The sequence below is a fragment of the Aythya marila genome (genome assembly GCF_965140915.1).
Source record: "Aythya marila genome assembly, chromosome: 23".
NCBI lineage: Eukaryota > Metazoa > Chordata > Aves > Anseriformes > Anatidae > Aythya > Aythya marila.
In genome coordinates this window covers 2490152-2502492 of record NC_139064.1, presented here as the reverse complement: position 1 = coordinate 2502492, position 12341 = coordinate 2490152, and positions in this window count along the sequence as shown.

The following is a 12341-nucleotide window of genomic DNA, read 5'->3' as shown; positions in this document are numbered from 1 at the left end:
TGTTAATGGAGGGAGCGCAGCCAGGGGCGTGTAAGCCGCTTGACTGGCCATTTCATCAGCTGAGATTGCTTCTCCAGGAGGGCTGGGGCTTTACTCAACAGTTGTGTGTATAGAGAGAGATAATTTACTTTTTTAAAGAAGGTTCAAAACATTAAAGATGTGATACTTCAGGCAGATCGGGTCACAGCTTTAGCCTCTCCCCAGGGTTTGGCCCCGGGGGGCCAAAAGCAGAGGCGATAGCGCTCTACCTGCAAAAAAGTCCCCCTGAAGGAAGGTAACCCTAGGAAAGGGGAACCTCTGCACTGCAATTCCCACTACCAGTGATTTTCATGTAACTGCTTTATGGCTTTTTACACCAGGAACTGGGTGCTGGGCATCTCCAGGTGGTGGTGGCATGGCGGTCTCTTCATCCCACAAGTCTTTTACCTTTTTTTCTCTCCTTTTGGCCCATTTTTACAGGTCCCCATGGTGACAGGTGTCCAGCAGCAGGGCTGTCACCCCTGCACTCCCAAACCCTCCTGGCAGCACCCTTGCTCCCCAGGGAGTAACCCCAGGATCACAAATTCACCCTTTTTCTCTCCTTGCAGACATACACACACAGGCAGGTGTTCCTCTGGGCTTTCATACACACGCATGATCCCGTTCACTGCCAAATTCACAGGTGCATCAGGTCTCCAGAGAGACCCCTCAGGACATCTCTTAACCTGAGCAGGGTCCCCCTTTGAGGCAGAAACAGCCCCAAACCTGGAGAGAGAGCAAGGCTCAGCTCAACCCAGGGGCTTTGTGCAAGGCAGGGAGAAGCAGCAGGGCCAGCTGCTTTATTCACCATATGTTTTTCTTCCTGGTGGGGGGACAGAATTCCTTCTTGGCACTGTGTTCTCACATCCTTCTCCAGATACCCTATGGTGTGTGCAACATCTCAGCCCGCAGCCCCCAATGCTTCAGACCTCCTCCAGAGACACGAGTCTGTGCAACCAGGTAGCCACACTCCTGCAGAGCTCATTTGTTGTTTCTTCAATACAATAAAAGGATTTCTGCAGGCTTAAAGAGCTTTATAAACTTTGCTAGAAGTGATACACACCTATCCCCCCTATACATGTATACACACATGCACCTTTTATGATTTAGTAACATACGCAAGTGCTGCACTTACACAAATGCCCGTTGCCATTATTTGCACACTTAAGATCATTTGAAGATATTATGAGAAAATTCTCCAGAGGAAACAGAAATTTATTTGACTTAAGTCTTAGTGGGACATTTAAAAGGTTGGTGTAGCTGCACTGATGTTAGCTTTATTCCAGTGCCTTGCATTAGGGATAAATTTGGTGCGATTTAAAAATACATGCACTTACCTTCCTGTGGCTCTTGAAGAGGTAGGGTAGCTTGGAAGCCCAGCCTTTTCATGCCTTTCAAGACAAATCCACTCAAAAAGGAAGGGTTAAATTAAAAACAGACAGCCTCACTACGATCAAAATGGGAGTCTGGCTGCGGGAAAGAGGTCTGAAGAGCTCGGTTTGAGTAGCCACACACACAGCGCGGAGAGAAGGCCTTTGAACACGCCGCGTGGCTTAATGGAGAATGTTCCCTGTGTGATGCTTCAGGCAGGCATCCCACCCTGTGTCATGGGGTGCCTCTTCCTGGGGGCTCCCCGGGGGCGATGGTGTGGGGAAAAGCACTTTGGTGGCCCCCAGGAGCTTTCCCCATCCACACCCAGCCCGCCTGTGTCCTGGCCTCGCCATCACTGCAGGCCTCCAACACCCTCCTGGTGTGGGCCCAGCCATGCCTCCTACGTGCTGACATCGAGTCCCTGAGGATTTTTAAAATCCAGGGGAAGAGATGTGGTGTGAGAGCGTAGTTATAGACCAGAGGCCTGCTCAGCACCCTGGTTCTAGTGTGTCAGCCCGGCCTGCGGCAGCATTTTGCTGCTGGTAGCCCCAAAATGTGCCCTGACAGGGCCTGGGTTGGAGGCGGGATGGGTGGATCAGCCTTGAGGTCAAAATGCTTCAAACAAGCAGGCTTCAGGACTGCAAACGAGTGATGGGGATGATGGAGAAGGGGGAAGGAAGCAGAGTTGATTTCAACCCCCCAGCACCAGGAGGGACCCAGACAGGTCTTCAAAAGCTCAGGAGCACTGCCACCCCAAAACACATCGTCCTGCAGCCTGGGGACAGGCACATTCTCTTATTTATAGCCTAGATGAAGAAAAGAAGACAGAATGGGAAATAGAGAAATAATCAGCCTTTTTTTTTTTTTTTTTCCCAAGATTTCCAATGCCACAATTAAAAAAAAAAATAAAAATAAAAGTGTCTTTATCATCCTAACAGAATCACTGAATTTACCCACAAACAACATCACGGTAATTTCAGGGCTACAGGTCTGGGTTAGAAGCACAGGGGAGGGTGGAAGTGCTGCATGGGATCAGGGATTTTGTTCCTAAACCCAGAATTTTGTCTATGTACTGAAAATCTGCCTCATTATCTGATAATCCCAAATATTTTCTGATGACAGAGTACCTACATAAAGAGAATGAAAACACTGTCGTCAACAGGTTAGGTCCCCCAGAGCAGTGACCCTTACTAGGAGCTAGAATCTGTTGAAACTGTTTAATTATCTGAAATCTGTATGCAACTTCATCAGCGTATTTGTACTACTCCAGAACACAGAAATTGGGAGGGAGATTTGGAAGTTTCCCAGGGACCTGCTTTCAATTAATCTTCTCTTCATTTGGTTTACATACCAATTCTTCCTCATGGTGTGTCCGACCCATGGGCATTGCTTACTCCCTCGAGGCGAAGGTGATTATTTCATCCACGACCATCTGTACTTTGGGATCTCCATTAATCCTTTGCTCTCAAAAAATCCATTCTCGATGCTGTTACCCCAGCTTTGCTGTTGCCTTTGGCACATTAATGCTCATTTATTTCCTTTCATTCAGGCTGTGTAACAATCATCTGCACAACTCAACGTTTTGATTCACCTTTTTGCACTAACGATTCAGAATCTCCCTTGTTTCCCTCGTCTCGTGGCATATGCACCTCACACATCCTTGCTTTTAACCATCAGGGCAGGATAATCCTCCTTGTCCCTTTCTTATCCACTCAACCTTTATTTTACTCCCATTGTATTCCTACTGTTCTGTGTTTTTCCTCCGATTATTTGCCATACTCTTTCTGTAGCTCCAAATACCTCACAAAAACCTCGTATGCTTTTTCTACTTAAAGGAATACTTTGAATATATAATCCCAAGTCTGATCTCAGGCTGGCAAAAGTCAGGCATAACTTCTAAAAAATTTAATGGAGCACATAAATCTAAATGACGCAGGTGCTTTGATTTTTTTTTTTTTTCAATTCCATTCTTTAGTTTCCAACTTTAAAGTGTCTCATTCTGAAGTCTTAAAAAGCACACAAATGATGCACTTTGAGGTCAGAGAAAGCTATTATGGCCACCCAGCCTGACCTCCTGAATCACACAAGCCAGAGTTTCATCCTGTAACTCCCATATCAAACCATAAAAAATACCTGACCTAGGTAGCCAGTGGAATAAGAATACCGATTTTCTAACTCTTAAAGCTATGTTTGATCCATCTTGATGTATACACAGGAAATACTTGTATATAAATAGAGTGAATGAGCAGCTTTCTCTCTTCTCTACATCTCCAGCAAGCATCTCCACTCTTCTGTATTTATATTTTGACTAGCTCCATTGAAAATCTGGGACTATTTACAAACTCAGCACTAAGCTTTTTCAAATATGATTCAGCCTTCCGTTAAAAGATCGATCTCTTCTACACAGTAGATTTTACACGTCACTTAGGTCAAGTCTCAACCTCCTGGCTTAGTTTTTCCTCCTGGTTTTGATGCACAAATTGTTAAATCATCTCATGATGAGACACAAGATGCACACAAATGCCATGCATTACATGCATTTTGTACACTACGTGTCACACACACAGCGACAGTCACAAACTGATGCTGCCTTAGCCGATCATTTTGCTAAAAGAAAAGAAATCAGGCTTTACTGAAAGATAATTAAACCTTTTTCTTTTATGTTTGCTCCAACCAGATTGCAAAACTAGTTGGACCTAGTTTACAAAAAAGATAACCTTTTTGATGATCAAAGGAAGAGATTGGTTCCATTACTTGCATTAGTCAGAGTTGTCTGTGCTGTGGCCTTCAGAATAAAGGGAGAAATGTACTTTAGAAAGATCTGAGTAACACACTTTACTCGAAACATTTTTGTATTATATTGCTTCTTGACTGTTTCAGCTTACTCTGTATCTGTGCACTTTATTTTAAGCACTCCAGAAGTGGATGACAGGTCTGGGGGAAAAAAAAAAGATAGAATCTAGTCAGCGTCCAGCAAATGCATCTTCAAATAATGCTTTAAAACTGGAAATTACATTTTGAAATGGCATTTTGTACATTTCCAAGGATGAGGTATTCAAATGGCGATATGATGTAATATAATATTATCTAATGTTAAAAACTCTTTCTCACATTTGTCAATGTTATTTTAAATTGGAAATACTAAAATGCTCTAGGTCATGAAACATGAAATGATGTGGAAAGGTGCATCATAATAAATTACTGCAATAATTTTTGCATGATTTTTCCACACTTCAAAAATGCATTCAATTTATTTAGTTTATTGGATTCAGTCCAGCTCTTCCTTGTTCATTTTAGTATTTTATTTTAATATGATTTCCTGCTAAAAAGAAATAAAAATAAAAATAAAAAAAGCTTGTACATCCTTCTCTAACTCTTCTTTGTCTGCTTACCACAGCAAGGTTTTAACATATCAGCCAGTTCCAATGAAGTTAGTTGGACAATTAGCGGTCTCAAACATACACTTTTCCAAAATGTTTCATAAACAGGTGGCTGAATGGAGGAGAGTAACTTCGTTAGTGCAGTGTGAGCTTAATTTCTGAGGCCACAGCAGGCCACCAACCTCGCTCTGTCTGCCTCCTGGGGGTCTGTGGGCAGCAAAAGCAAACGCCCAAAATTTCATTCATCGGAGGCTACCACAAGGACAGCAGTAGGTGAGAGAAACCCACCTGGCTTAGAAGCTGGAAGTCGTTCTTAATGCTGAAAGAAATCAGGGATCACCCTCCAGTCATTTCCCCCTGCTCCCAAAGAAGCCGTGGGGTGGGCAAGGGCAGCGGGGATGCTTTTGGCAAGGCATCTGAGCAAGTGGACACAGAGACCTGTGTCTAGGGGACACAGAGAGCCTGGCCAGGGATAGCCAGCAACAGGACAGAGTTTTAGCATCATCTTCAATCCTTTCTTAGGGCTGATAAGGGCTTTTACAGGAGGAACAGTAACTTTCTGGGAAATTGAACCGGATTGCAGCACCACTGTTGCTTCTTCTATGCATGCTAAAGGATCCTGCAAGTGGGCTAAAATCATTCTTGATAGCAAAAAGACTTGGGTATTACACGCTTTTCAAGACTTCTCTATTTTGGAAAAAAAAATAATTAGAGAGTTAAGCATTTTTTTTAGAACAGGAGAAATGTTATGGAAAAATACAAAGACTTAGAAACATGCTATGGTTGCTTATATATGGAACCGGTGAATTTGTTTTTTTTTCTGTTCTTGAATTAGCTTTCACTCGGCTAGCATTTTTAGTAATGAGCTATGGGGTTTCCTTTTCCATTAATATATTATCTGCTCTTCAAAGCTAACATTAGAAATTATCAGTATAATGTAATCACAAGATTCACCGATGCAAAGAAAGCATTAGTTCTCTGCCAAAAATCTGCTTTTGTTTTCTTTTGACTTCAGTGGGATCAAGACCTGGCATTCATCAGCCTACAGCCGTCTTCACAAATTAGTTTGCCATTTGTTATTACACATGGAAAATTAAACCTAGAAGTCCAACAGGTCAAGAGCCATAAGCTTGAATGAAGGAAAACAGCAGCACAATTATGGGAAACAACATATCATACAAAATGTCCTCAAAGCTAAGGGGGGATTTTAGAATGTTATAAGCTCGAGCATCTTTCTGACGAGGTCCCAAATATGATAGGGGTGCAGTCACACGTTTGCGTGCTTGTCCGTGCATTTCTGTCCAACTGAGATCAGTACTTGAGTTTCAAAATAAGTGCAAAAAGGAGAATTTTCCAGTTTGTGTCCTCTGGCAAATGCAATTTCCCTCCCAACACACATTAAATTCATTTAGCCTAGTGCATTTTTAATAGACATTATTCATCTATTACCTTAATGAGCTTGTGGTGAAAGCATATTGCCTCCCAATTTTAACAAAAGCAGTCTAATATTGCTGCAGCTTTTTCCCCTTTTGCCTTCTAAGGCAGAAGCACGGAGGGGGGAAGAAAAAAAGCTATAGAGACAGATAAGGTTTTTATTCTGTGTCACAACACTACATTAAGAATAAAACCTTCCACTTAAACACTTAAATGAAAACATCAAGAAACTAATTTACCATTTGTAACCACATGATTTAAGTAGGAGCAGCTTTAATTTTCTTCCCATTTTCCTCATATTCAATGTGAGCCCACATTAGATTTCACTGGCTCAAATCACAACACTTAAAGCCACTTTCATTTTCTTTTTGATTAAATAATTGAAATTCCTGTCACTGCCTGCACTTTACTAGCACACAAATTTTATGTGTAAAGATAAATACTCTCTTTCTCCTTTCCCTGCCTGTGGGCTTTTTTTTTTTTTTTTTTTTTTTCAGTTTAATCTTAAAAGCAGGCAAGGTTTAGTTTATTGATGGTTCCATAAAATGGATCAGTACTCCATTCACCTATTTCGTGGAATTATACCGCTCCCATTAAGTGATTGTTTGGAGAAATTATGGAAAGCCATCTTCTCTAATTTAGCTGTCATCGTTGTTAGGTTATTGCTATCCAATCCTAAAAGGACAGGAAGCAGAGTTACTCGTGTGCTCTTCCCTCTCCCACATGCGCATCCATTAATGCCCGAAGCCTTGATTTTTATTTAAGTATTTGTTTCAATTAGGGTAACAAGTTTTCTTAATGTTCCCTGATAAGTGACTCTGACAAAATCCTAGGCGCTGCCTTGCCACTCGGCTCGCTCACCCTGCAGCTCCCGCTGCCTGCGATCAGAGGGGTTTGAACGTGGTTTTGGCACGAGCTCAGGCACCTACTTCCTTTATCTAAATGTCAAAGGATTGTGCAAATCTCAACGTACCACCCCATAGCAGGTCTGGGGACGCAAAGAGGAGACAGAACCCGGCTGGGGCCACACCAGGACCTCGCAGTTTGAGCCTGTGGCCCTACAGCATCACTGTTGACTGAACAAGGGTTCAGGCATAAATCCATCTAGAACCAGCTCCCTGAAGAGACACACGTGGTTATTTCCCAACAGGAAGCTTTGTGCTGTTGCACTGCTGTGAGTTCTCCCCTAATCTGGCACTTTGGCTTGTCCTGGGCGATGCTCACAGAGCGCAGAGGCACTCGCAGCATCACACAGGAGAGGAGGCTACCAGGAGGGGTCAGGAGGAGAGGGAAGATTTCTTCCTTCCGCAGCAGCAAAAATAAGAAGGGCAACGTGTGTTGCCTCCCGAGTAAGCTTTTTACTGCCAGGAAATAATAGAGAGCATGGGCAGACGTGGCCTGACATGGAAACAGGCTTTGGGGACATGCCTGCTCTCAGCCAGCACAACTGGAGCTCCAGAGGCAGACACCGCCGAGCACAAGGGAGCCTTGCACACCAAGAGGGAGGTTTGGGCCTTGCTCTAAGTCAAACCAGATTATAAAACTGTTAAATTTAGGGTGATAAAACCACTCAGATGCTAGTCCGGTCATACAAACACCTCCGCCTTAAGACATGCCAGCAGCAACACACGCCTATTTTCTTAGAAGGAAAAGTCAGGATATTTTTACAATTCCTATAGCAATATCTTATTTCTGACCTAATACCCTGACCAAAGAACCAATGACTTCAAATTTTGGATGAAGACCTTTGAGAAAGACCTATGAGCTTCAAAGGGTGTGGGGGCTTCCTATCTGTATCTCCCAGCCTCACGAAAGATGCTGTCTGCCACTACCAACCCACCAAGCTTGCCTCATCAGGCAAAAAGAGGCAAATTTTATTTTAATGTAGCGTGTCAACCTCCTTCCAAACAATTTAGAAGCCTTCCTGGTATTCTTGAATATACATTTTCAAATAAATTATAAAGCAAAAAAAGAATTTCGGAAGAAAATTTGCCACCAGCACTTGCAAGTAAGTTAGGTCCAGGAGTTAGGGACCTTTCTGTGACGAAGGTCAGCCACAGCTTTTGATTCTGAAAGGAGAACCAAGAAACAGAAGAAAAACATCTTTGTTCCTGCCCCTGCGTTTCCTCTAACTATTCACCCTAGAGGACATTGTTACCGTATAATAACTGGGCATGTCAGAACCAATTAGGCAACTAATAATAAAGCAGATGCTGCTATTGTGAAGACGATGCAGTGAAAGTATGGGTATAGGAAGGCCCTTGGTGCAGCCCGGGCTAAGCAGATATGATGCTAATTGAATTCTTGCTGGCAATTTTTCACCCCTAAATGAACAAGAAAGAGAGGAATCTTGGAGTCTCATCTGTTTAGCTTGTGAACAGGAAAATGTTTTCAAGCCCAGCAAATGAGCAACCTAATCCACAGGGATGCTAGCAGGAGGGGTTTCTTTAAAAACTGCAATGTCCCTAAATCCTGGAGTCTTGAATATGGATTGTGCCCTGCTCCCAAAGAGGAGCAGGAGCCAGGGACTTGGTTATTTTGCTTAAGGAAACTGAGCAGGACTCTACTTTTTCCTTGCTTAGAGACTGGAGATCCCACACGAGGGAGCGAGAGGGCTTTTCACCATGCTTGCACGGGGCACTCCCAGGGCTTTTAGGAGGCTCCGATGGCACCAATAGTTCAAATACAATCAGAAGAAGGACTTTAATTTGGGTCCCTGGGCACCTGAATCAAAAACTACCACTCTCCATGCCCCCGTACTGCTACCCTACACCCAGAATCCTGCCTCCTGCCACGTTTTGTCCCCATTTTCTCCCCAAGTCTGCTGGGAAAAGTGACATCCAGCTTGGAGCCTGGCCGTCAGCTGCCCCCAAAGTGGACTGGAGTGCCCCAAGTCCAGGGAGACCTTTCCTGGAGGTTTGGGTGCCAGGTTGTGAATTAAGTCTTACCAAACCAAAGGCAAAGGTTCCCAGGTTTTAACATGGACTGAAACCCAAATTCCAGGGTTAAACCTGCCAGGGGGTATTTTTTGGCAAATATCCTTGCTTTTGTTGCTCCTGCCACAAAAGAAGTGATTTCTCCACCTCACAGTTATCAACAAGCAATTAAGTCTCTTCCAGTAACCCTACGCTGAGAAGGGCTTTTAAATTAAAATATTTTCCATTCGATTTTGTTAGCTGCTAAATGAAGATAGGGAGAAACAGGCTAATTACAGCTATCCTAATTAAGCTCCTACAATAACCCATAATTACAGCATATTTATCACCTTTGTGTCGGACACTTTAACCTGTTGTGGTTTGTAATCAGCATGTCTGCGTTGGGGGCTGGAGGCTGACATCTTCTCTCCCCTGGCAGGGCGAAATTTTTGATTGAAAGTGCGGAAACAAACTCTCTGCTCGTGAAACTGTAATTAGGGTAATTTGGGAGGCTGCATCAGCAGCAGCGAGGCCAGGTTAGGAAGCTGGGCTGGGTGGTGGGCGCGCTGGGTGACCCCACAAACAAACGTGGCCTGGTTGGGGGTGAGAGGAGGTGGGACAAGCACCAGCCTCCAGCTGAGCCTCAGTTTCCCCAGGTGCAGAAAAGTGATGGGCAGGGAGATGGGGCACCCACAGCCTGCCCAGGGAAGGGAAAAAGGAAAAGGAAAGGGAAAAGGGAAAGGGAAGGGCCATGCTGCCAGATTCTGCCTCGCTGTAGGTGGAGGCTGGCCAAGCCCTGTGCCGTGACCCTTCTCTTTCTCCCCTCTGCCTCTTGCTCTCCCCCCCAGGAGCCAGGCCGCTTCTGGGCTCTTTCTGCCCAATTTTAGGGTGCTATGGGGATGGGGACCCATCCCAGGGGCATGGGACAACAAAAAACATCCAAGAAAAAAAGCCAAGACAAATGAGGGGTGCAGCCTGGCACCAAACAACCCTGCCTTCATGGAAATACTCAGAGGAAGGCAAAAAGAAATTTGTTAAATCACACCTAAATCGTGTTCTGAAATAAAGGGCACCCGGCACTGCCCACACTTATGAGGCCATTCAGAGCTGATTTATCGCCTGAGACCACAGAGACAAAATCAAGCCATTACAACCTTTTAAAAGCTTTCTTGCAACAAACTAAAAATATCCATTGCTGGCAGATGCAGGCTGTCAATAAGGAATTTAAGAACTCAGTATGAAGAGTGGAAAGAGTGCAAAGTCTTGATAAACATCTCAAATTGGGTCTTACTCAGTGGGAAACAAGTAGTTTATATTGGTAATTGTAAAGGGCATTTTACATTGAGTCAATTAAATGAAAATCTTTTAAACCCTTTTTAAAAAGAGACCTTTTTAAGTTAACAGGTGATTTTAATTGGAACCATGGGACTTGCATCACAGGAGGTGGGTTGGGTCTTTTTGTTGAGGATTTTTTTTGGAAGCATTAAATATAGGGGAAAATCGATACACTTCCATCAGCATCTGAACTCCTAGAGTCTTGCAAGTTGAATAGTGAAACTAAGCAAGAATCACGGTTTGCTCCAGTTTTGCCAGGGGGGTTTCTAGCAATTAAACACGTTTCCATCATGACTCCTTAGTTGTGAAAGATGCAGGAGAATTTCCTAATACCCTAAGTTATATCCTAATATATCCCAATATCCTAAGTTATATCCTAAATTGTTGTTAGTCAGAATCTTTGCCATAACCTACTGTAAAATAGGATACATTTTCAGAGATGATTTACCTTCAGAGAAGATTTCAAACATCCCAGCTGACAGGAACAACAGCAGGAATTGCGTTTATTTCACATATTTCACATTGCAATTCCTTTTCTTCCTTCTTCACAACCACAAAGCCTGCTCTGTAAAAGAGACCAACTTAAGCAAAACCCTTCCCTCCAAAGCAAGCGCCACCTCCAGCAATCGCCTGCTGAATTCCTGTGGTTTCCATTGCCCTGCATTTCACAAAATCAAGCACTGTGTGTCCTACAAAGCCACCAGCACCTAACCAGGACCAGGCAAGGCAGCAACACGTGTTCCCTGGGTGAAGATGTGGAGTTGCCCCTTAGCAGAGCCAGGGAGGCACCTGTTAATTGCATCAACCTGCACCTCCCCGCCCCCTGCAAATTGTCTCGGGGCTGCAGCCTTTGAGTCTCACCCCAAAAAGCCAAAGGGAAATGCCCCATGTAGCTAATAGGGGCAGGGAGCCCTGAGCACGCAGGATGCAGCCTGGCAGGGAAATGGGTTGGCAAAAAAGACAGCAAATGCAGCAAGCAACCTGACGGCAGATTTCTTGAAAATGGTTGCATGAAAACTCATCTTTTTGACAAAAACAACAAAGACTTTGATGGCATTCCCTTTTGCTAGCTCTAAACAGCTGCTGCCTGGGAATTTGAACGTGTCCATTAAGGAGCTGGTACTGAAGGCTGCCCGGTGGGTGCGGTGTGGGGGCAGAAAGCTGCTCCTGCAGCTGGGCAAGGGCCTGGTGGAGAACCCCCTGCCCCTCTGCTGGTCCCAAGGAACTTGTGCTTGCTGCTGGCATTGGGTGGAAGAAAAATGCCAGGGGAAAATCAAGAAGTTGCCCAGGGGAGTGCATGGAAGGAGGGAGCAAAGGCAGCTCGGGGTGTTTTGTTGTGCTCTTTGCAAGAGACAAGGAGCAGTGGCCAGGCTGAGTGGGGGGCACCCTGAGCTCCCTGCTGTCACCTCTCTCCCCCCCCCAAACCTTAGGATGGAGTCAGGAGGCCAAGAAGGCTGAAGAAGTCAGGCATCACCACGAGTTTATGGACTTTTCAGAAGTGATCAGGTCCTGGGAAATGTGAAAGCCCCCCGACAAGTGTCAAAAGAGCAAATATCTCCTGCCATGGAGCTGCAGCCTCTTACAAACAGCCAGAAGAAGTCAGAGAGAGATTTAGAAGGGGCCAAAACGCTCCAAGTGACCACCGGGGGTGGTTTTGTAGCCCCTGCCCTTCCACAGCCTTGCAGTGAGTTGCACACACCGTGTTCCCAAAAAGCCAGCAGGTGGGGAAACTGAGGCACGGCCGCATGGGAGAAGCTGGGCACCAGCATCCCTCGGCACCTCTCTCTGTGGAATTGGTGTGCTTCTGCCCGGCACCGGGCGATCAGTCTGCGGGTGTGAAGTTACGGAGCGGGAGATCCAATCTCCAGCACGCCTCCAGCCCTGCTCC